Source organism: Rhodnius prolixus, unplaced genomic scaffold (assembly GCF_049639745.1).
Source record: "Rhodnius prolixus isolate KJV_2025 unplaced genomic scaffold, Rpr scaffold_8, whole genome shotgun sequence".
In the NCBI taxonomy this organism is placed as follows: Eukaryota; Metazoa; Arthropoda; class Insecta; order Hemiptera; family Reduviidae; genus Rhodnius; species Rhodnius prolixus.
The window spans coordinates 31015699-31036991 of NW_027411593.1; the positions used below are offsets into that span (position 1 = coordinate 31015699).

The following is a 21293-nucleotide window of genomic DNA, read 5'->3' on the forward strand; positions in this document are numbered from 1 at the left end:
GAATATTAGGGAAGACGGTCATTTTCAGGGCTTATGCTTGTTGAGAATTATGATATTTTTTATTTTTATTTTTTACATTATTATACCTAAGTTTGGGGTGCCTTCTGTCCTGCCTGCTTATTTCCTCAACTATACTTTTTAAAAAATATATTTCTTATTAATTAGGATCCTTTACGGATCTCCAAAGCTTTAATTGTTATTTCAAAAGTGTCAGTTTTGTGGGATTAAAGTAGTGAAGTTGTCAAGATAGATTCAGTTAGCTCTACAATCTATGAAGCAATGTTATTAGCAAGCAAAGATTCATTAAAGAAAAGCCAAGGAAAACTGACCACAGTCAGTTTTCCCAAATAGAGCTATTAGCAATACATTTATGCAATTCCTATCCCTCTCTGGATGCACTAACATCGAAAAGTAAACATGAAGGTTCACAAGCGCCTGGAGTCTCCTCTGTGCAAAGCCCGGTTACTTCATCTGTCGATAAGATTTCACGAAACCAGTTTTGCTTTACATGAATTTTGGGTGTCTTATTTTAGGCATACTTTAAAAAAAAATTTATTTTTGATACTCCAGAAGTTTCGATATCTTAGAAAAGAACTTTATTATTCGTGCTAATCTGAATTCAGTGGTATTGTTTAGCACCTGAAATTCTTCATTTAAAGGTAACAAACCGCACTTAACAGATTAAACCTTTATACAAATAAAATTTTAAAAGATTTTCATAAATACAAAAATACTACGCACTATACCAAAATGTCTGCTAAACGTAAGTTATTGTTTGGACGGTAGTGAGTGTTTACAAAGCTTGGGAAAATGAACTTGATTTCTCTAAACGTATAAACAGCCACAACAAAGATTGGGAAAGTGGTTGAGTTGATGAGAAGCAATAATGTTAAGTAAGACTTAAGTCAGCCAAGAGAGCTTTTACACACCAAGATAGAGCCGCTTGCTATTCGCGTGACTTGAAAACCTCACCAAAGTAGGAAATTAAGTTCTGAGATAAGGCTACATCACTATAGCGAACTTCTTCACTTAATTCTCAGACCAAAACTTCACTAAAATGGCCCGAACAGAAAATAACAAGCTTCAAATGATTTAGTTTTTAAATGAATTCCTTTTTCTGATTTACTTCATTTTTATTTTAATGTATGTTTTACATCTCTCCATTTTGGTTTCTTTCTTATCTAAAGAAATAATTTTATTTGCACTAAAGATTTACTTTTATGCATTCATTCTCTGATAAAACAAACTTTGGCAAAAAATAAAGTTGTTAATACAGTGTTCATCAAGAATATTCTAAATAAAAAAGCATGTAAGCACTTAAAGATAAATATGTCACTTTGATCTTTATTCCTTTCCTTCAGTCTATTTGAAAATGTATTGAAAAATTTTTCCTCAGCATATTAGGCAAAAGTAATACAAACAGATAGCAATGAATTCAGTTAATTTATTAAAAACTGATTCAGCAATCATTCCATCTGGTGCGTTTGAAAATAAAACTTTATTATTGGATAATGGTAGTCCAGAGAGACTCAAGACGAACGATCCACAGTTAGCGAATGTGGACTGTTCAATATTTTGAAACTTATTATGAAAATTACTAAGGAAAAAGAAGCGAGCACTTTACCTCTGGATGCAGTCGCCACAATATGAGTTCGTATGATTTTTGATTTCGGTAAAAGGATTTCTAGGAAGACGGAGTTGAGCAAAACAACGTTTCTACGAAGCTGCGAGATTTGGTGGTAACATGCTCATTTAGCCACCACTGGTATCGCAACATAAGCTTCAAAAATTAACTGAACTGAGGCTGTAAAAAATAAGAATAGTAGCAGTAAAGTTGGGCGAACAGTGCCGAGCATGACCGACAAGGTCATAGCCAGCCAGCTCATGCACATATCAAAGCAAACAGGAGAGGAGCCTACATGATCTAGTGACCATCTTCAGTACTAACTTGCTCAGCCAGATTGTGAAATATAGGATAAAGAAAGTAGGCAGATAAAGAAAAGTCAAATGTGCCAGCTTTGATTTAAATGGATAACAGAATTTATAGAAAACACAAAAGGGTATAATGGGCATAGAGGTTTCTTTAAAATTTTAGAATTTGTCATCACCAGGAATTTGTTTCATAGAAATTAAAATGTCTCGAGGAAGCATGGTTCTTAATCCTGAAGAGATTGCCTGACGGAGAGGGAAATCTCAGCTGGCAAGATTAGAAGTAATCACATTTCTTTTCCGCTTCAGAACTGTTACAATTTTTCACCAATTCAAACACATTAATCGCACATAGACAGTTGAATCTTAAAAGAAATAGAATCACGATTTGGTTCAAAAGAGTAATGTCTCTTAGTCCATTTTTTTTTTTTCAGGAGGAAGGTTTATTTAATAAAATAAAGTTATCTTAACTTTCTTCAAAACTAATGTACAAAATAAAAGAGAAATATTTCTAAATTCAATGTTAATACTTCATAGAGTAGTATAAAAGATATCTTGTACTGAATTTAGAAGTACAAAAATAAGTTACAAATACAAAAATAAATAGTAAACTCATTCAGCATTAATTAAGCGCTGTTGTAAAGAAAATTTAAAAAAAAAAGAAGTTTTAATAACATGATTATGAATATTTCAACTATCATTAATTTAGTACAACATTTAATTTTTGTCAGTTAAATGTTGTCTTATTATTAATATACACATTTGCTGATGTATGTAATTTACAGTTGCAAATAAATATTTTAAAAAATTATTAACTTATCTCCACATACAATTCGCTTTAGGTTTAAAATAAATTATTCTTAAAAACTTTCAACTTTTTATAAACAAAATCAAAGGATTAAATGCTAGTTTAAGCTAAGTTATATAAACTAGTGAATACTTCCTTTTTACTGAATAACTCTGGATGAGCTATAAAAACAAAAATGGTTATCATGTTATGCCATTATAACTTCTCTTCATCTTCTTACGGAGTTTATGTTATATTTTTTATAAACTAAGGATGTGGTGAGCTATAAAATTACATGGGAAGCACATGTGCACGTCAGTTGGAGAGTAGTTAGAGGTGGTATTACATTTTTACTCATCACACACCTTCATACAAAATAAACAAGACTACCATCTCGCAGGTCAAGTCAACTTACTTGTCACTTTTTATCAAGTTTTTCTTTTTTTCAAGATTCGTCCCAATTCCATTAATTCCATTTTCAAAATCTGGCTGAACTCTCCCATTGTTTTCTCTTTTTACAAAATCCCAGTTTTTATTTACAAGTATTCTTCACATTCAACTTTTACAACATTTTAGTAGGCTTAAATAAAGTACATCACAAAACTGTTAGCCTATTCTTGTAGGCTTTGGTTAGGGAAAAATTGGCTGAAAGAGGCCTTTTTGTTTTTATTAGTTCTTGAATATCAGCAACCAAATTTATTTCAGCAACAAGATCTAAGCTCTGACAAGCAAATTCGACGCAGATTAGAGACAACGTTGATCAAATAGCTGGTCGTAAAAAGTTTGGAAGCTTAAAGTGAGAAATTCGAACAAACAAAAAAGTGAATTAAGTGAAAGTGGAGATGGAGTCACTCGCTGGTCAGGATAGAACAGCGCTGGACGAAGTTAAGCGTTGGATGGAATCCCAAGGGCATGACAAGGAAGAGAGGAAGAGGTCTGTCACTAAAATAGAAGAACGAACAGCAGGGAGATGGCACCTTGTGACCAGAAGGCAATTTATCCCAACTTGTAAAAATATGAGTCCCGTGAATGAGGAAGTCCAATTTCAACTGAGTTACTTCGCTGTTACTCTTCCAGTTTATCTAGCCAATGATAGACAACTGGTTCTACAATTTATAATTGTGAAGTGCTAGTAAGTTTTATTTAATTATTTATTAAACTAGCTAGTTCAGTGTACTTAAATTCTGAATTCCTGAGTTCTTAGTTATATGTAATCGATTTTATTAAAAAAAGTAACCACTCGTAACTGGCACATGGATAATACAAAATACATCTTAATAATGTTGTATTTATGGAAAAAGTTATTTGAAAAGAGAGTGTAATGAATACTGGTAACTATTTTTCCCCATTTGGTGGTTTCTATAAGTGGTTGATCGATATCATTTTCAGAAGAGTGGTTTGTGGAATGGATATGGTATTATTGATGAGAACTGAAATGTTATAATCAGCATTGCAGTTGGAATGATTGAAATTCGAACTAACACAAGGGAGAATTTGTTATGATTCGTAGTGCTGAAGTTATCTTCTGTAACAAGATAGCAACAAAAGTTCAAGCAAAAAAGCTTAATTTTAGTTTGTTATCAGAGAGAAAAAAAAAGACTATCTGTTGAATAAAACTGATCAGTTACTTGCCTAATCGACTTAGCCACCTGGCAAGTTTCATATTATTGCTATAAATAACTTGAAAGCTCCCCAAACTCAGATCAATTAGTCCAGTTAACATTATGTTTATGTAGAACTGCTTTTCTACCTCCAGTCCTAACCCCTCTAAGGAGAAACGATGGTTTGCATATTAATGAAATCGATGTACACAACTGAATAACTAGAGTGTTTGTGGAGGAGGCATTTAGTATGTAACTAATGGTCATTTGTGGTGCAGCACTGGTCTGCTGTTTACAGCTACATTATTATCAACATGGTCTCATCTGTTCTCTATTAGAATATAACGTTAAATTATGCTAAGTATTTTACATTGTAGATCTTTATCAGTTGTAATATTTGGTATGCACTGTGAATATTAATGCATAATTGTAACTGAACGTTTTTATTTTTGACTAAATCTTCTACAAAGATCCGCAGGTAAACTGAGGCAGTTAGATAATCAGAGCATTAATTACCAGCATTCTGGGATTTCTTTATTCGCTTACATTATATTACATAGGACTCTGCGTTTGATCTATAAAGAACCATTGTCCGTGGCAAACAAAAAAAGAATTCGAGAGCTTTCATCGCCATTTTAATAGCTACAACTGAAACGCTTTCTATTCTGAATTAAGAACCAATCAATGGTCTGTGACAAAGTACAATCTAATATTATTAAATGAATGTCAAATAGACAATGAAAAGAGAAATGACGTGATTACATGTGATGTGAATTGTAAAGCCGGAAAAATGAAGGGAGTATTCAAGTGGTTGACTCTAATATGTTGAGAGATTTAGGAGTTTTAGGTGAAAGTGAATTCACGAAGACAATTGGATTTTATACGAGACCGTTCGCGTGAAAAGTGGGGATTGAGTTTGAAATATCTTTTAAAACAGTAGAGGCGAACGATGAAAGGCATTATCATATTATTTAATTCTGGAAGAAAGATAAGTCTAGCTATTATTAAAAGTATTTTCATCCTTATCAGCAAAATAACAGAATTAAGAAAAGTTATCCAGTTAATAGAGGAAGTATAACTTCGATCGTGCTATCTCTGTTCATAATGTCACTTGGAAACTGAAATCACTTCTAAAAAAGCACATTACTGTAATGTTATAAAGACTTCAAGAGATATAAGTATCATTAAAACGCCAATTTGACCAAGATTTCACAAATTATTCTTTTCATAAATTACTTTCAATCCTCTATTTCGAAAAAAAACATCAAATTTCCTATTTAAACTGAATTTTACAAATCAGCTGTAACTGCTGAGATAATCAAAAGAAGTTAGACAGCAAAACTCCTCAAGGATTTAGCGTAAGTTCAGGAGTGCCAATCCGAAAAATATAACTAATTGGACATTCCAACAATCCATGAAGTGATTCCACAGTGTCTGCCTGCAATAATAAGCATGAATTAATGTTTACTTTATTTACAAAGATAAAATTTTTTTTCCCATGGAAATATTTCAATTAAACTGTTATGATCTAGTAGCTGAAAAAATAAAGGATAAAAAAAAAAGAAAAAGTTTTTGATGAAAATGTAGAAGGGCGATTAAACTGTGATTTGTGGTAGATGATTTTCAGCCAGGTGTTTTGATATATAACCAGGATGTAAACGACCAAAGAAGGGATTTAGGTCACACGGCAACTCTTTCAGACTACCAACAAATTACATTAAATTTTCTCGGTTTCATTTTTCAAATAAATGAGATTAGGTTTGTATGACATTTAAATAAGACTAACACTGTCTCCTGCGAGCCATGTTTTTGGTCTCGACGGATTTTCACTTTACCTGTACACGACTTAGTTAGCATTATTTATGCTTCCAAAACACAGAATATCCTAATCACATTCCATAGGGGAGTTTTAATTAAAACAAACTTCAAACTAAATTTGATTCATTTATCATGATAATGTTCCTTCATAGAATAATAAGTGGTAACAAAAAATATGGTTAAACTATTAAACAAATCGTTAGTTGGACTTTAAGCCCCTCCAGAAAAAAATAGGCGATTACTTTTCTTTTATTAATTACTATTAATTGCAAGCTAAAACAAAAATATCATTTCCATTAAGTGACAAAGTTTATCTCAGAAACCATCAGAAATTATTATAAAGTTAAGCAACGCTACAAAGCTTTGTACTTTACGAAACTTTGTGCTTAATATTCTATATCGAGTTGGTTACAAATATGACCTTCAAGTAACAGTGAAATTACAACCGCAGAATTATTGACTTATAAACTCAACATTGTGCTGAGATGATTAAGACAATTTCTGCGCTTAATAATGCTTAGTTAATTGTTGGTTATTGAGAGAGTATTTATATCGTAGTTCATTAGATATCTTTTAACTGTTTTTTTCATTTAGAGAGAATTATAGTGATAGGTTAACTTACGTTAATGACTTTACCAATATTATGTTTGATCCTGGGAGCTTTCATAGTTGAAGGTAAAAGCTTATAGTTTGTTCGCTCCTATCGCTTTCAACTTCACTAAATTTATTGCAAATATTCTTAAATTAATAAAATGAATGACTGAATTAACGAAAGCTACTTAGTTGGCCATTTGTTGGGACTTAGCTCTTGGGTCTTCGTTGACTTTATCCATTCAACCAATTAAATTAAAGATGTGTTAATGGATTGATTTTTCAATAATTGCTAGCAACTGTAATTGTAGAAATCTCACAGGATGCTAGGGTAGTTGATTTCATTACTTTTAATCAAAAGTCTGGTCAATTTTCAAGAAATATCTTAAAATCTAGAAGAGAAAGTATTTTCAAAAACTTTTCCATGAACATATGTTATTTGAGAAGACTGTTGAAAGCATAAACTGTTCATGCCTAGCAGAAATTAATCAGAGATCTAAAACGGTGATTTTTCCTCATTTTCTTCATTCATTTTAGACGAAAGACAGGTATTTTATGTGGATGTTTTCAAGCTATTTCTGCCTTCTTCTGGATAAAAGAAGTTTCATTCTTATTCCGAAGATTCTGCCCTCTTCTCATGGATCTTGAGCTCATCACTCTTTGCAGAAGATGAAGGAAATTTCTAAGCTTTAGGGTCAGTAATAGTTAGGACTGATCTTAGGGCCAAAGAACTAACTCCCTGAAGCTTATAGTTTGGTCGTTTTGGTCCTTTGAAAAAGATGTATGCTAGTCTGTTCTCCATAGACTCTTACATTTACAGCCTATTCAAGTTGTGCGATGCTTTCTGGCGAGGAGATGTAATACTATCGATAAGTAAGTTTAGTTTCCACTAAACGAAAAGAAAATGTTCGAAATGGTTATTTTTCCGCCTTCTTTCCGCAATTCCTTATAAGAGAAGTACTTTTAGGCATTTATGTAAAAGTAATTCCAAGATTCTCAGTTTTATAGGTTATCCAAATATTCAGAATTCCTTACGATTCCAGTTTACCTTAATTCTGACTATTGCATTCTTTTATCCAAAAGAACGCAAAAATAGTGGAAACAATGCTGTTTTCAGAAAATACGTTTAAAGATTTCCGCTGGTCATGAAAAATTGTTCCCAGCTGGATTAGGGAACCCGATTCGGTATGTCTCTCATCCCAGTAATAATTTTTTATTAAACGGACCGCTACCTTTTAAGCAAATATAATGTGACATATCCATTAATTTCAAATAGAATACTAAAATAAAAATATAAGCCTACAAATTACTAAACATCTAAGTAAGGAGATTTGAAATAGGAAACTTTACACAATGTGAAGTTAGGTACGAGAAAGTTAAGTCGAATTGTTTTGTTTTAGACAGCTTTTAGAGAGAGAGGGAAAAACTGCTGGTGGAAAAAATAAATGGTGTCAGGAACATTCAGTTTCCAAACAGTGTAATCTCACAATTGGGGGTGTTGTAAATTTAGTAGTTGCAGAAAACATTTGTCGAAAACTGATGAATAGAATGGTTATTAATATTCAGAAAAAGATACTCAGGTGTTTGAATACCCCAATTGGAAGAATAGAAAGTGTAAGATTATCACCATGAGCTTCTACATATGCATTTCATCAAACCACATTCCCAGCTTTCTCAATCAACTATCACTCAGTTCCAAAACTATAACTCGACTTTAGACAATCAATCATCCATATTAATACCTTCATCCGTACAATCTCATATATAATCATATTAATAGTTTTTTTTTGTAATGAATTAAGAATATAGTCGAGTATTACATATGGTACTGTTGCATGCGTCTATCTTAGTTTATACTTATTCTATTTTCACATCTTTATACATGCAAATCATTTTTATACTCATAAATATTTCTGAATTTATATTATATTGGTCATCTTTATACTAAGCACATTCTTTTCGACAGTATTACATCTCCTCGTCTGAAAGCTCCAAGACAGAAATGAAAGGGAGTTAGTTCTCCGATCGTAAAATTACCTAGACTATTACTGGTCCTGTAGCTTAGAGATTTCCTTTAACTTCTGTAAAAGAATTGTAAACTGACCAAGATCCTAGGGATGTGAGCAGAAACTTCGAAATAATCCAAGAAAATTCTTTAGCTAAACATGAAATCGAAGATAACGCGTCATTACATTTAGATAATTATTGTTTAATGGTACCGAAGTAATCTGAAAGAAGTCAGGAAGTGTAGTGTTCATTATGAATTAGGTCTTCAATTCTCATCTGATCTAGATTTTATGAATTTTCCATTTATGTGGGACTTCATTAATGTTAATGTATACAGAAAAAAATACAAAGACACCATTATTATTTAAATAATAACAAAAAACCAGATATTTATATTTAAAAGTAGATAAATAACGCTTAAACAAGAAAAGAAAATGGAACGTTTAGACAGATATGTATATAAATGCTGTTGGGAAATTACTAGCATAAGAGATGAGGTAATGGCTCAATAAATTTTCCTTAAATAACTTTCTACGTGGAAAAGACCTAAATGACGTAGTTCTGGTGCATATTTACGGTTATGGGACTTAACGTCGTAAGACTCTAGCCAAGTTCGTGCTTAATATTGATAAGAAAATTAATTCATTTTATACTGTTAGTAATTTTTAACAAAAACAGAAAAAATGTCAGATTAAAAATAAATTTGGAGGGTTAAAAAAAGAACCATTATAGTGTATTATTTTATTTCAAATTATTAGTTTATTAATCTTATTTAAAACGACTGTTTACATGTAAATTGTGGCAACCAAAAAATTCGATGATAATAAAAATATAAAAATGCCTCCAAAGTGAAATTGTTAGTTAGATACCGAGTCTGAGTTAGTCAAAGAAAACTTCATTATTTTTAAATTAACACTTGCAGATATTGGCTGTGGCCATTGAATGAAATGTGGAACTTGAACATGATATTGGGTCAATGATGTGTCATTTATATCCCAAATTATGCGCTGCTTAAAAACTAAAAGAATTGTCTTTACTTACTTCCATTCCAGCGATCTATGATCATAATTGTAATCTGTTTGCAGATTAATGCCTGCAGAAAATGAACTCTTTTAAATGTAGAGAGACTGGCTTAGTGTAATAAAAAGTAAGCAGGATGTAATTCCTGATAGTTATCCTAACTAAGACTCATCTTCTCATCGAAGAAAGATCACAAAAACTAGAAGCCTGTTAAGAAGCTTATTGGAAATTCAAGCCAAAACGACATTGAGAGTAGGACAGAAGACAGAGGATTTCGGAAAATAACCTAAGATTCTGCTTCAAATAAGATTCCCTTTGTAATGTTGATGTTTAATAATACACGAATATTATTATTATTTACAAATGTACCAGAAAATGTTTTTGGCTCAAGTAAAACATTCAAGCTTGACAAAATACTTATCAATCTTCCTATATTTAAGAATATTTTAATTTAAATCAAGTTAATTAAGAATCAAATATTGATTTATCAGGGCAGTCAAAACTAAGTTACCAAACAACTAATATTTAAACTAAAACTTTTTTGTAACTTTTTTTCAAAGGAAAAATAGTTTTTTATGAGTGCCTTGAGCGGGTGGAGGCACCCGATAAGAGCTTATCTCTAAACAGCCTTGGCGGTATTGTTGGGCGCAGCTTCTCACAATGTTATCTCAGGTTACCCTCTACTCTGTTTGTATTCTCTGTATTCTATGGAATGTATTACTGCACTATCACGTAACTGGTTCAGACACAGTTGAACATTTAGAAAAGTTTAAAAATTATTTGACATCTATACAGATAGTCTGAGAAAGTTTTGGAAGTTTTCCAAATCTGAACTGATAAGGACCTAATCGAAATTCAAATTTCGGCTACTAACTATTTTGCGTTTTTTTTAAACATGGATGACCGCATTAAAAGGCCTCCCTATTCTGCATACGAAATTCCGCTACAAAGTTGCGGCAATTGGTAGGTATTGATTGTAAAAGTACGAAAGAGTGCGTGAAAGATTTCAGCAGCTGCTAATCGCTATCATAGAAAATGGAGACTGGACCTACACCTCTTCAGTAACCATAAATCCCTTGCTGATGCTTGGGCAGATCCCATAATTACGTAATTTGGAAAATTCATTTCTTGATGACTTGACGTAAGAATTCATTGAAATTTGATGCATAGGTTAAAGTAGGGTGAGATGGCCACCATTTTATTTGGAGGGTGCCTGCAAATTTTTGGTAAGGGCTAGGCTTACTTTATTATTATTTTTGGAAACCTCATACGCTCACAAACATAAGGTAAGGAAAAAATTTCAGAAAAAATGCTAAGGGAAACATTTTTTTATTCTTACAAAAAAAAAACATAGCAATTGGCCATCTATCCCCACTGGGTTGGGTGAGTTGGCCAATGTAGCTTGGGAGAAATGGCCACATATTGTAAATGAAATTGCACTAGTAAAACGTAAAAATAACAGAAAAAAATGAATGGTTATTTAATATTTACTCATAATTCTTCTTTTTAAATGCGCTTTTACGACAATTTTGGCAAGCGTGTGGAAAAGAAGAGCAATTTTCGTGGAACCACTTCCGGCGTATTATGCATTCCAACTAATCTTTTTTTTCTAGTCTTGCTGAAGCTTTCCCCATATCCTGTTCATTCAGTTTCATCGATTTCTAAAATGGCGTCACTTTCCTCTTCAAATTCGATTCTTGTTTCGTCCTCTTCATCGGAACTGGGGAAGGTGAGCGTTTTTTTTTTTTCGGACAATCCTTTCTTTCAGAATTGTCTCTTTGGGGATGGTATTTCTTGTTGGTTTGAATTTCTTTGCTACTCTGTTTTTCACAACAGCAATGTGCTCGAGAGAAGTTAATAAAGTGGCAACAGACTTGGCTCTTTTTCTTGCAGAGACGACAGTTTGGGTGTGGGGTTAATACGATCTCAAATTTTCTTCAGTATAATTTCCGCGGTTAGTGTTTAGTCTTTTATGCTGAGTTGGCATTTTTCTGCAGTGAATTGGAAACTGAGCCAAACTATAACAGAAAAAAAGCAAAAATAATTGGCCATCTATCCCTACTGTTTGATGGCCATCTGTACCGAATGCTAGAGAGAGATGGCCAACATGATAAACATAACTCAACGCGTACTTTTTGCCGGTTTTAGAAGTTAGGATTCATTAATGTATACTGCACTTTCCTAATATGTAAAAAACAACACTAACATTTCGACATACATTCGCTGCAGCACGCAGTATGCAACTATCATAAAATTTTTTGTTGAGACGATAATGTTTTTATTCTCTGAGTTAATTAATAACGCTTTGACGCAGACCAAAATGAACTCACTGCTGTCAGACATGAAGGTTCATCACTGGAGAGGACACGCAGCGCCGTCGGACGACATTTCGGTTAAATTTCGGCTGTTGGCCATCTCTCCTGATTGGCCTTCTCACCCGACTTTACCCTATGAAAAGAGATATGAACGTTTTAATTTTTAACAATTTGCAAATCTCTAAAATTTTACCTTCGATATATCAATAACTAATATCACTAGAACATTGCAATTTATGCCAGTAATATAGCTAACCTTTCTCTACAATTCGTTTAAGAATTCAGTGAAATCCGATGAATATGAAAAGAGATATAAACGTTTGAAATTTGAAAGAATTTGGAAACCCCCAAAAAAACTGAGAAGAGAAAAAAATTTTCAACCCTTATACAACCGTCCGGTAGGACGGTTTTTATATTTTTAATTAATATATAAATCTTTTTGAAGTCGGGTACGAAATTAATAAATTCCCATGGCAGAGGTAAGCGAGAGAGAAATAATTACAGGTACAATTGCAATGGGTGGGCTTATCGTTCGCAATGTTCCAATCTCGTCCATCAAAACAAATAGAATGGTTCATACTACCACGAAGGGATTATAAAGCACGGAGTAATTACGAAGTTGAAAGCTTGTTTACATTTCTCTATGAGCAATGAAGCGTACTTATTAATAGTCAATCAAAGATCCAGGCCTAGTTGGTTGTACCAGTAGTTTGAGCAGATTTATCTACCGTCGACCATTAAAACATTGGTTCTCAAAATAATCTTGTTTCTTTGGAATGCTGTTTCTTTTGCTTGACCAGATTGGGGAATAGCCTGGTTATTAGAAATTAGGAAGGTAGATTGAAAATCGCCTACATTAAAACTAGCGGATAGTTCTACATTTAAAGTCAAAAACTGCCGGAAAGAGCGTACAGTCGAGGAAATTTGGAACAAAAAAATAATAATCTCAAACTTTCTATGAGAATAAAGGCTTTTACTAGTTTGTAGCTACTTGTTGCAAAAAAATAGAAGAAAATAGATTTGGAGAAAAAGGGTGCCAAACTTAGGCATAAACGATGTTTTCTTAGATTTGTTTGTTACTAAGCAACGTACGCCTGAACCGTTTTTAAGAATTAAATGTCTTAAGAAGATGTAACCTTTGAGGGCCTCGAATTTGTGCTTACTTTAAGTGGAACTAGCCGCAAATATTGAGGCTCCTTCAGAATGTTGTTTGTAGATATTATGTAAATTGAATTTTTTTTTAGAATGTGTATTACACCAGATAATGGCGAATCGTTTGAATATAGATTATCAAGGGAATTCTGTTTTCTAAAAAGTATTTTTATTTTACTGAAATATAATTGAAAATTATTTACATTAGTTATAAGTTTGAGGAAAACCTTAAAAATTGCTTGAAGAGAAATTGGGTGTCTCAGACCAGATTTTTTTATTTTGCTTGAATTTGGAGTTCGGAGAGGTCCAGGAGTTACTCTAGGCTGCGCCGGCGTTGGTCAGCATACTTAAGAATGAGGATTAAATTAAAGGAGCCTTCCTGCTTTTCCACTGAATCCTACTCAGCCATTTATATGTTTTGTAAAGGTGAGTTTTGAGTCAAAACTCAAAGTAAGTACGCCTAAGTATTAAGTATTAGTTGCTCAAGAAACGAATGAAACCTCAGACTAGAAAAACTTCTCTCTACCTAGCTCTTTCTGAACATTCAAATCCTAGTCTAAAAGAGAAAACACAGATAACCACTGGAACAATTAAACTTTTGATTGGCCAATGTCATCTTTAAGTAAATTACTTTTTAAAAATCAGCACAAGTGGCAAATGGCAAAAAAATAAAGAAGTATCAGCTGTACATTTTAAGAAAAGTACATTGTTACCATGAATATTGAGAATAATGTGAAAAGATAGATGACGCTATTCACTATTGTTTGATTGTGTACAGTTTCCACGTTGTTAGCCACATTGTGTTTATCTATCAGCGCTCTTCCAGGATGTTGTTCCTTACTCTTGAAAGCTTCCAGATGAACACTTGATAAATGACAACAAAGAAAGGAAAAGAAAAAGGGCACAAAATGTAGATTATTCTGTTTTAGCTTAATAATTTATCTAGAAGACACTAATGAAGGAGTATTTGGTAACTCGATCATTTATACTGGTTAAGGTACGTATAAGATTTGTTTAGAATTTTTAATGATTAAAGTAAAAAGTAAAGTAATCGCCTATTTTTTTCAGGCGGATCTTAACGACCAGCTACCAACTGGGGATCTCCCACTTACAAAGCCACGCTCTTGACCCATAATAATTGAACAATATTACATTTGGGTGGCTTTTATTAAAAATTTAATACCATTTAAAAAAAAAAAAAATACGTACTATGTGCTAGAGTAAATTGTGTCGCTCAAGTTTGTGTTTCTTGGGTTAGAACATAGTTCCGTGCTTCCCAAAATTTGTTCCTATATTTTTGCTGTCCAACTCTAGATCTACGTTAAGACACCTAATTGTAAGCAGTAGCAGAAGGCTAACAAATTTAAAAGTTGTAATTAAAAAAGTTTGAAGTACAAAACTTGCGATGAACAATTTACTTTGCTTCTTGTTCGATGTAAATGAAGTCATTTCACGTGCCTTCTATAGCTTCTTACTAAACTGTTCGCCTAATTTAACTGCCCATAATGCTGGGAATTTCTGAAGAACTAAATTCGGTTCTTAGTTACAGAATTTTTCAAAAATTTCTCGCATATAAGACGTCCCAACATTCTTAATTTTTGTACACATCATGGAAATGATGGAGGCACAAGAGTAGTAAAAAATCACTATTTTAACTTAGATTCCAGCGCATTTTGTACTAAGCTAAAAAGATTGTTCTTATTCCACTCTCAAAACTTGTTAGCAGATTTAAAATGATCCTACGGTGAAAACGCTTTAAGCTAACTATCTTTAGACTCGTTTTGTATTGAAGTCAATTTGTTTATTCTCATGAATGGTTTATTGAAAACTTGCATTTTCTTCACTTGTTCTAATTGGGAACGAGGAGCAAGAGAAAGAATTGTAGCTATCAATTTGTTTTTGTAATCTCTTGTTGTGTTACTTAAATAACTTTCTATAGAATTAATATAATATTGGGATTTCTATGTTAATTACGTTTACAAATATGGTATTAATTTGACCAGACTTTTTTCATGACGCTTTTTCGTGGTTTTAAAGTACACTGTTATAGCCATGTAAGAGAAACTAATTAAACTGACTTACTTCCTAAATCTAAGAAATGAAGAGACAGGCTAATATGATTGGCCCTTTCAGAGACATCAGGCACTGCGGGGGCCCAATCATCATCTCAAGAGTGTCATGGCATTGTAATGGGTTCAGATGACTTAAAGAGGAGGTTTATGATGCGGGAATTAGTTAGAGATTTTAATGAGTTGATATTCGGAATATGAATTACGAGTTTACGAAAATAAATAAATATATATATTTTAACAATAATTTAGACGTTTGTAAAGATATACTACAATAATTTAAAATGATTTAAATTGTAACTAGAATGCACAACTATAATGACGTTAAATAGATATATGTTTAAATACTTAGATAGGGACGGACGCGCTCGCGGTGTAACTCGCTGGTAGAATCTTGATGTTACGCTGGTGAAATACTGAAGAATAATCATCGACTGATCCCCCACTTCCTGTAGAGAGACCATAATATATAGCCATCACCACACATTGACAAGTCTTGTAATTACGGGTCACACTCAAACATCTCTTGCCGTGTGTTGACCCTAGTCTTGAATAGGCCGGGTGACAGGTGTTGGAAGTTATCAAAGGTCTTTTGAGTGTTTGTAGCCAGGTGGTCACTGTATACTGACCGTATAATGGCCCTTTTGAAAGCGGTGTGTCTTTGGCGGGCGGTCCCTTTTTGCCCGTGCACTGACCGCGGCACTAGCGTCTGACTGGCACCACTAGTTATAATTTTTATAATTAAAAATTATATATTTTTCTTCTGTTATCACATCACAGCATCATTCGTCTATCAGAACAGAGGTCGGCAACCTATTTCAAGTAGAGAGCCATATTTCCTTAAATAATTTTAATAAATCTTACCAAGAGCCGCAAGGATGATAGTGTAAACAACTCTGAAGATCATTTGTATTCACAAATTATTATTTTATGATATTCAATAACATTTAAATGTTTTATATATTTATTTTCACATATTGCAAAGTAAATAAACAAATAAATAATAACTTAACTAATGAAAAGGCGGCAGTCTTACAATATAAGTCAAGTACTTTATTTAGATACTGTATAATTCTATTCAATTTCGAACCTATCACATTTAAAATTATTTTTGAAAAATTAGCTGTAATAAATGGAATTTTCATTGGTTTAAATAAAATTAAACTATACAATATATTTTGGGCAGGCTGAAGAGCCACAAAATTTGGATAAAAGAGCCGCGGGTTGCCGACCCCGGCAATAGAACATAGATTATTCTAGTCCAATCTTTTAGATTGTAGAATTGATCTCACTTGCCATTCTTGGTGCAGCATGGAAGATGAAAAATCCGGAGTCCATGTATTACCTTTCGAAGGAGATTGTTTGTCGTCAAATGATCAGCATGTAACAACACTGGCATCTAGAATCTTTCTTAATGCGCTACCTGCCTACGGAGAGTGTTTTCTTTAAGGAATAAGTTAATCCCTTCCAGTTCTCTGATGATTCTGTTATTTTACATAAGTTTGATTTCTTTATTTTTGTAGTCCTTAACGTGGTGTGCTTTTTTCTATTTATGTTAGATATCTTTCTAAAATATTATAATTTTTATCTACTTCTAGAACATACCTATTTTTATCAATGTATAAATAAGCGACATTGACATCAGTTTAAACATAGCAAATGTTTTTGGCACAAGTTCTCTCTGTTTCAAAACACACGTGTGTAGTATACACGTGTATGCTGAATAAGCAAGATTATACCCCAGTGTATTTAGTACTGGGGAAACTTGGTCGATATGTATCCCTTTAGGGCTAGGAGGTTTCAAACTGGGTTTACTGCCACATGGTTATTACACCAGAGGGGCAATATTGTGAGATTTATGAAGTTAACTGAACATAGCCTCGGGCTTTTTTTATATTTACGTACTTATATCTACCAATTACATTTAGAGAAATGATTGCTGTTATTTAAAAAAATAAAAGTGAAATAAAAAATATTTCTGGCCCTAGATTTCTTAGCAAATTAGAAATACTTCACTTTTTTGCTCTTCGCAGGATCTGTCGGGAGAGTTTTCAATATTTTTGGGGATGTCCAATACCTTTTGGAACAGTTCTTAAACGTGAATTAACTTCATAGGGCCTTCATCATCTTTGCAGCTGCCACTCCATCTACATTTAAATGGGCGAAAAAAAGTACCAACTTCGTTTAAGAGGTAAGTTATGATCAACATTAAAGGTAATTTTTATGCAGCCAAGATTGCTTGTGGAGGTTTCTCGACCCAAACAGTTTTTGAAGTCAATCCAAGGAAAATTCAGTTTAGTACTGAATATGTGAATCAATTCGTTTGGATTAACTCTCGGAACTACATTTGCGATTCAAGAGGAAATAAACATCTAAAAATTGAAATATACTGCACCTAATTTAAAAAAATTTATTTAGTTTTTTCCAAGGATGTATTTAGAAAGAATCTGGAAGAAGTTAGTTTAGAAATGAAATGTAACTGATGTGAAAGTCCAAGATATTAGTGAAAAGATGGGTCAAACGAGAAATGAACGATAAAATATCAACCATTTGAATAGGATGAAAAAATAACTCCCAGTTTCAGTCATGATATATTCTTCTGTCTTGCCTGTTCATGGACACAGTCCAAGAAGACACACCAACCCTTTAATGATGATAAACATTACATTGTAAATTAGCCCTGAAGATGACCTAGTCCCTAGGACGAAAGCTCGGCATAATAAAAATATATCATGACTGAAACTGGCAGTTATTTCTTTCATCCTATTGAAACCATGAATCAGTCATCAAAAAATAATGAACAGTAATCAACCATTTGCTTTAAAGAGAACGCTACATGTAAGAAACTATCATACAAGGCTTTATACAAAGCATCGGATCGTCCAAGTTCAAAAAATTTCAATTTCAGAATACCCTCAATGCTCGTCATTTTCTGTTTTGACTGAGGCTTTTCCTGCTTTCTACTTTAGCTGCACAAGTCTGGGTAGATGAGTTTTCTACACGCGCTTTTAAGTGGGTACGTTGGTAAACTTCCTTGCAGTGAGAAATGCAGCAACATTTAAGTACAGAGCATTAGGATAATGTAATAACTCTACTATTAGAACGGAAAGAACTCTAGAATTGTTCCAGATATTCTTTATTCGGATTTTTCATACAATCTAGTTTTACAACTCAATTTAACATACATTTTTAAATCACATGGCAATTAATTAACTATATTACAGATAATGCATTCTACAAAAAAAACATAAATCTTTGTTCTTTGTAAGAAATTTTGTAGCGACAACTAACCATTCTGATACTCTTTATATTTCATTTAGAGACCTGTCGCTGCTTGGGTGGAGAAAATTCTAAATTCTAGTTCCACCAGTCATCTGCTAATTACGATACTTCTTTAAGATATCATCGTTATGTAATTTAATAAAGAGATGGACACTTAGAAGTAAAAGAAAAAAAAACACAATTAAGTCCAAAAACACGCTGAAATAACGTATAAAATAGTAATAATAAACCTATAGAAGTTAAATATATATGTGGTACAAGCATTGTGAGGTCACGAGCTCGCTGACGATGCGCACCAATAAACATTCGCGATATCTCACGCTATCCGGTCAAAGCTTTAACCAAACTTCAGCCATACACCTACTGTAATTTTTGCTTTAGTTAACAACATATTACATTCTATTGGAAAGTAAAACCTCTATTCTTTCTCCTCTTTTCTATTTGAATACATTTACTAGAATAAATTCCCTCGGCTGTTAGTAGAAAACGTTGCTAACTAATTTAAGAACCAATCAACTGAAACAGAGAATATCCAACTTTTCTAAAATATAACTGATCTATATAACAGTGGATTTTCATCTGTTACTTCTTTTTAAAGATTAGGCCCTTTTTTTTCTATCTCTCTTTTAATCCTAATATCTGAATTTTTTTTTTAGATGGAACATGGCGAGGGGTAAAGCTGATATTCAATTACCTTTGAAACATGATTCAATTTCATCCTAAAAGACGGGAAATTGGGTGTAATAATTTTAATTTTGTCTGTTTTACTGAAAGAAGGAAGTTTTAATTAAAAAACAAAATTTGCAAAACCTGGATTGTATTATTGTAACACTAATGGCCCAATAGCGAATGGTGTTGATAGCGAATCGCTGATTGGTTAACTCTTAAAACCCATTTCGTACTTTTTTCTCTAAGCACAAAGTACAGCTAATATACGAGTATTTTTGAAGTAAAATATCTTTTGAAGTAATATAAATAATTTCCTGATGATTCCCTCATAAGAAATAAGATTACGGTTGATATCTAATTGGATCGCATTACTAATCAGAGGTAAAGAATTAAAAGTGAGCACGTATTCAGCAGTGCCACAAAAAAAGAAAATTAAAATCTCCAAAATAAAAAAAAGTAAAACAAAAGTTAATGAAATACTCGAAGACAGACTAAATTTAGTAATAATAAGAAGAGGAGAGAGGGATGAGTAAATGTTTGGCTCTAAGTTTGGGCTCTGATGTAGTAACGCCCATAGCTACTACAAGATTCACGGCTGGCCACTAAACTCTGCTTTACCACTAGGTAATAAAGTGGTCTACTTAAATAAACATTGACCACAAGGTTACTGTACACTGTATCGCTATAACAACCTAGATTAATTTATTATATGTAAGAGTCTTACATTTACTTTTTATGAAAACCTTATTAACAAGAAGAAAAATTGCTTTTATTTGTTAAAATGTAATTACAATACGTAATTTAAATTTAAAAGAGTAATCTAAAGCTTTAACTAAAATATTACTGCAACGCTGCATAATAATGTTGTGCTTCTACTCAATATCAGTACAACAATTACTTATTAGTAACTAGTTTGAGTAGTAAATAGCTTTCGTTTTGATATTGTTGGGCATTTTTAACAATAATCTCTGAGTGACTCTGAGGCATCAGTACACAAAAATTTGTTTGTTTTTTAATATGTACTACTTTTAACTTGTTTTATTGTCTCCCAAAAGATATAACTGTCAAAACGTTTCACGTTCATCAGTTTTCCTCCAAAATGGCTTCTACGATTCTATCTGAACTTCATATTTACATTTCTTGACGTAATTCCATATCTTAAGTTGAAATACTTCGCTAAGAAAAGTTGGTTTGGTAACAGTTTGGGATGGGATAGTTGGAGGTTTTTCTTTGAAGCATCATTGTGCTTACTTGTGAAGGAATGGTGTGGGCTTGATCGCTAAGGTAGCTGGCTGATTCCACGCTTTTAGAGAAGCGTTTTTGTAGTCCAAGCGGTAAGTTATGAATATTAAACTAATAGAATGACAGTAGAAATTACGATAGATAGAATATTGAATAGTTTAATAATGTTCATTAACACTAACAAAAGTTAACTGCTATTACTAAACTAGATAACATACTTCAATTGGAGACGGACAGCTTAACTGCCAGATGTGATTTGAATGAGAGGTTCGGGTTCAAAAAGGCACTCAAATAATCTGTAACGATTCCCATAAGCGACCTAATTAGATCCCTACGTCTTCTTTTTTTTAGATCATACTCTTTGTTTTCAAGTTAATTTGCAAATTCATTTAAGGCAGTACGAACTTAATCTTTTATTAAAAAAGATCTGTGGCAATTTAGACGACCTCGGCTTACAAGCTTTTATAACAAAATTTTGGAGTAAGTTAACTCTGTTGGATGAATCTTACTGACTCAGTCGTTTTTGAATTAATTTTTAAAACAGTGGAACTGTATCCTTCAATTAACTTCCTTGTCTCTTGATTCCTTGAAGCAATTATCCTTTTTGATTTCCGGTAGCTCAGAGTTTGTTTGTTTTTAATAATAAATAAACAAGCTCCATTTATTATAATTATCACTTTATAAGACAAAAGAAATCTGATGTGATTTTACAAACTTTTTTTCATTCTTTCTGCTGGACAGTACAAATAATGGAATTATTTTCTGAGCTAAGCCTAAGTTGGTGTCCTTTCAAGGCCCTTCAGAGTTCAGA

General features: G+C 32.7%; 1 protein-coding gene and 1 long non-coding RNA gene across 4 annotated transcripts in view; one reads left to right on the forward strand and one right to left on the reverse strand.

Annotated features, from left to right (window-relative positions):
- Positions 1-21293, reverse strand: part of Syt4 (Synaptotagmin 4) — a 163412-nt gene that overhangs the window by 37545 nt on the left and 104574 nt on the right. The window lies entirely within an intron of this gene.
- Positions 13940-19474, forward strand: LOC141451160 (uncharacterized). The gene is made up of 3 exons (XR_012456562.1): positions 13940-14217; positions 17323-17480; positions 19228-19474. It is a non-coding gene; the product is annotated as an uncharacterized lncRNA (long non-coding RNA).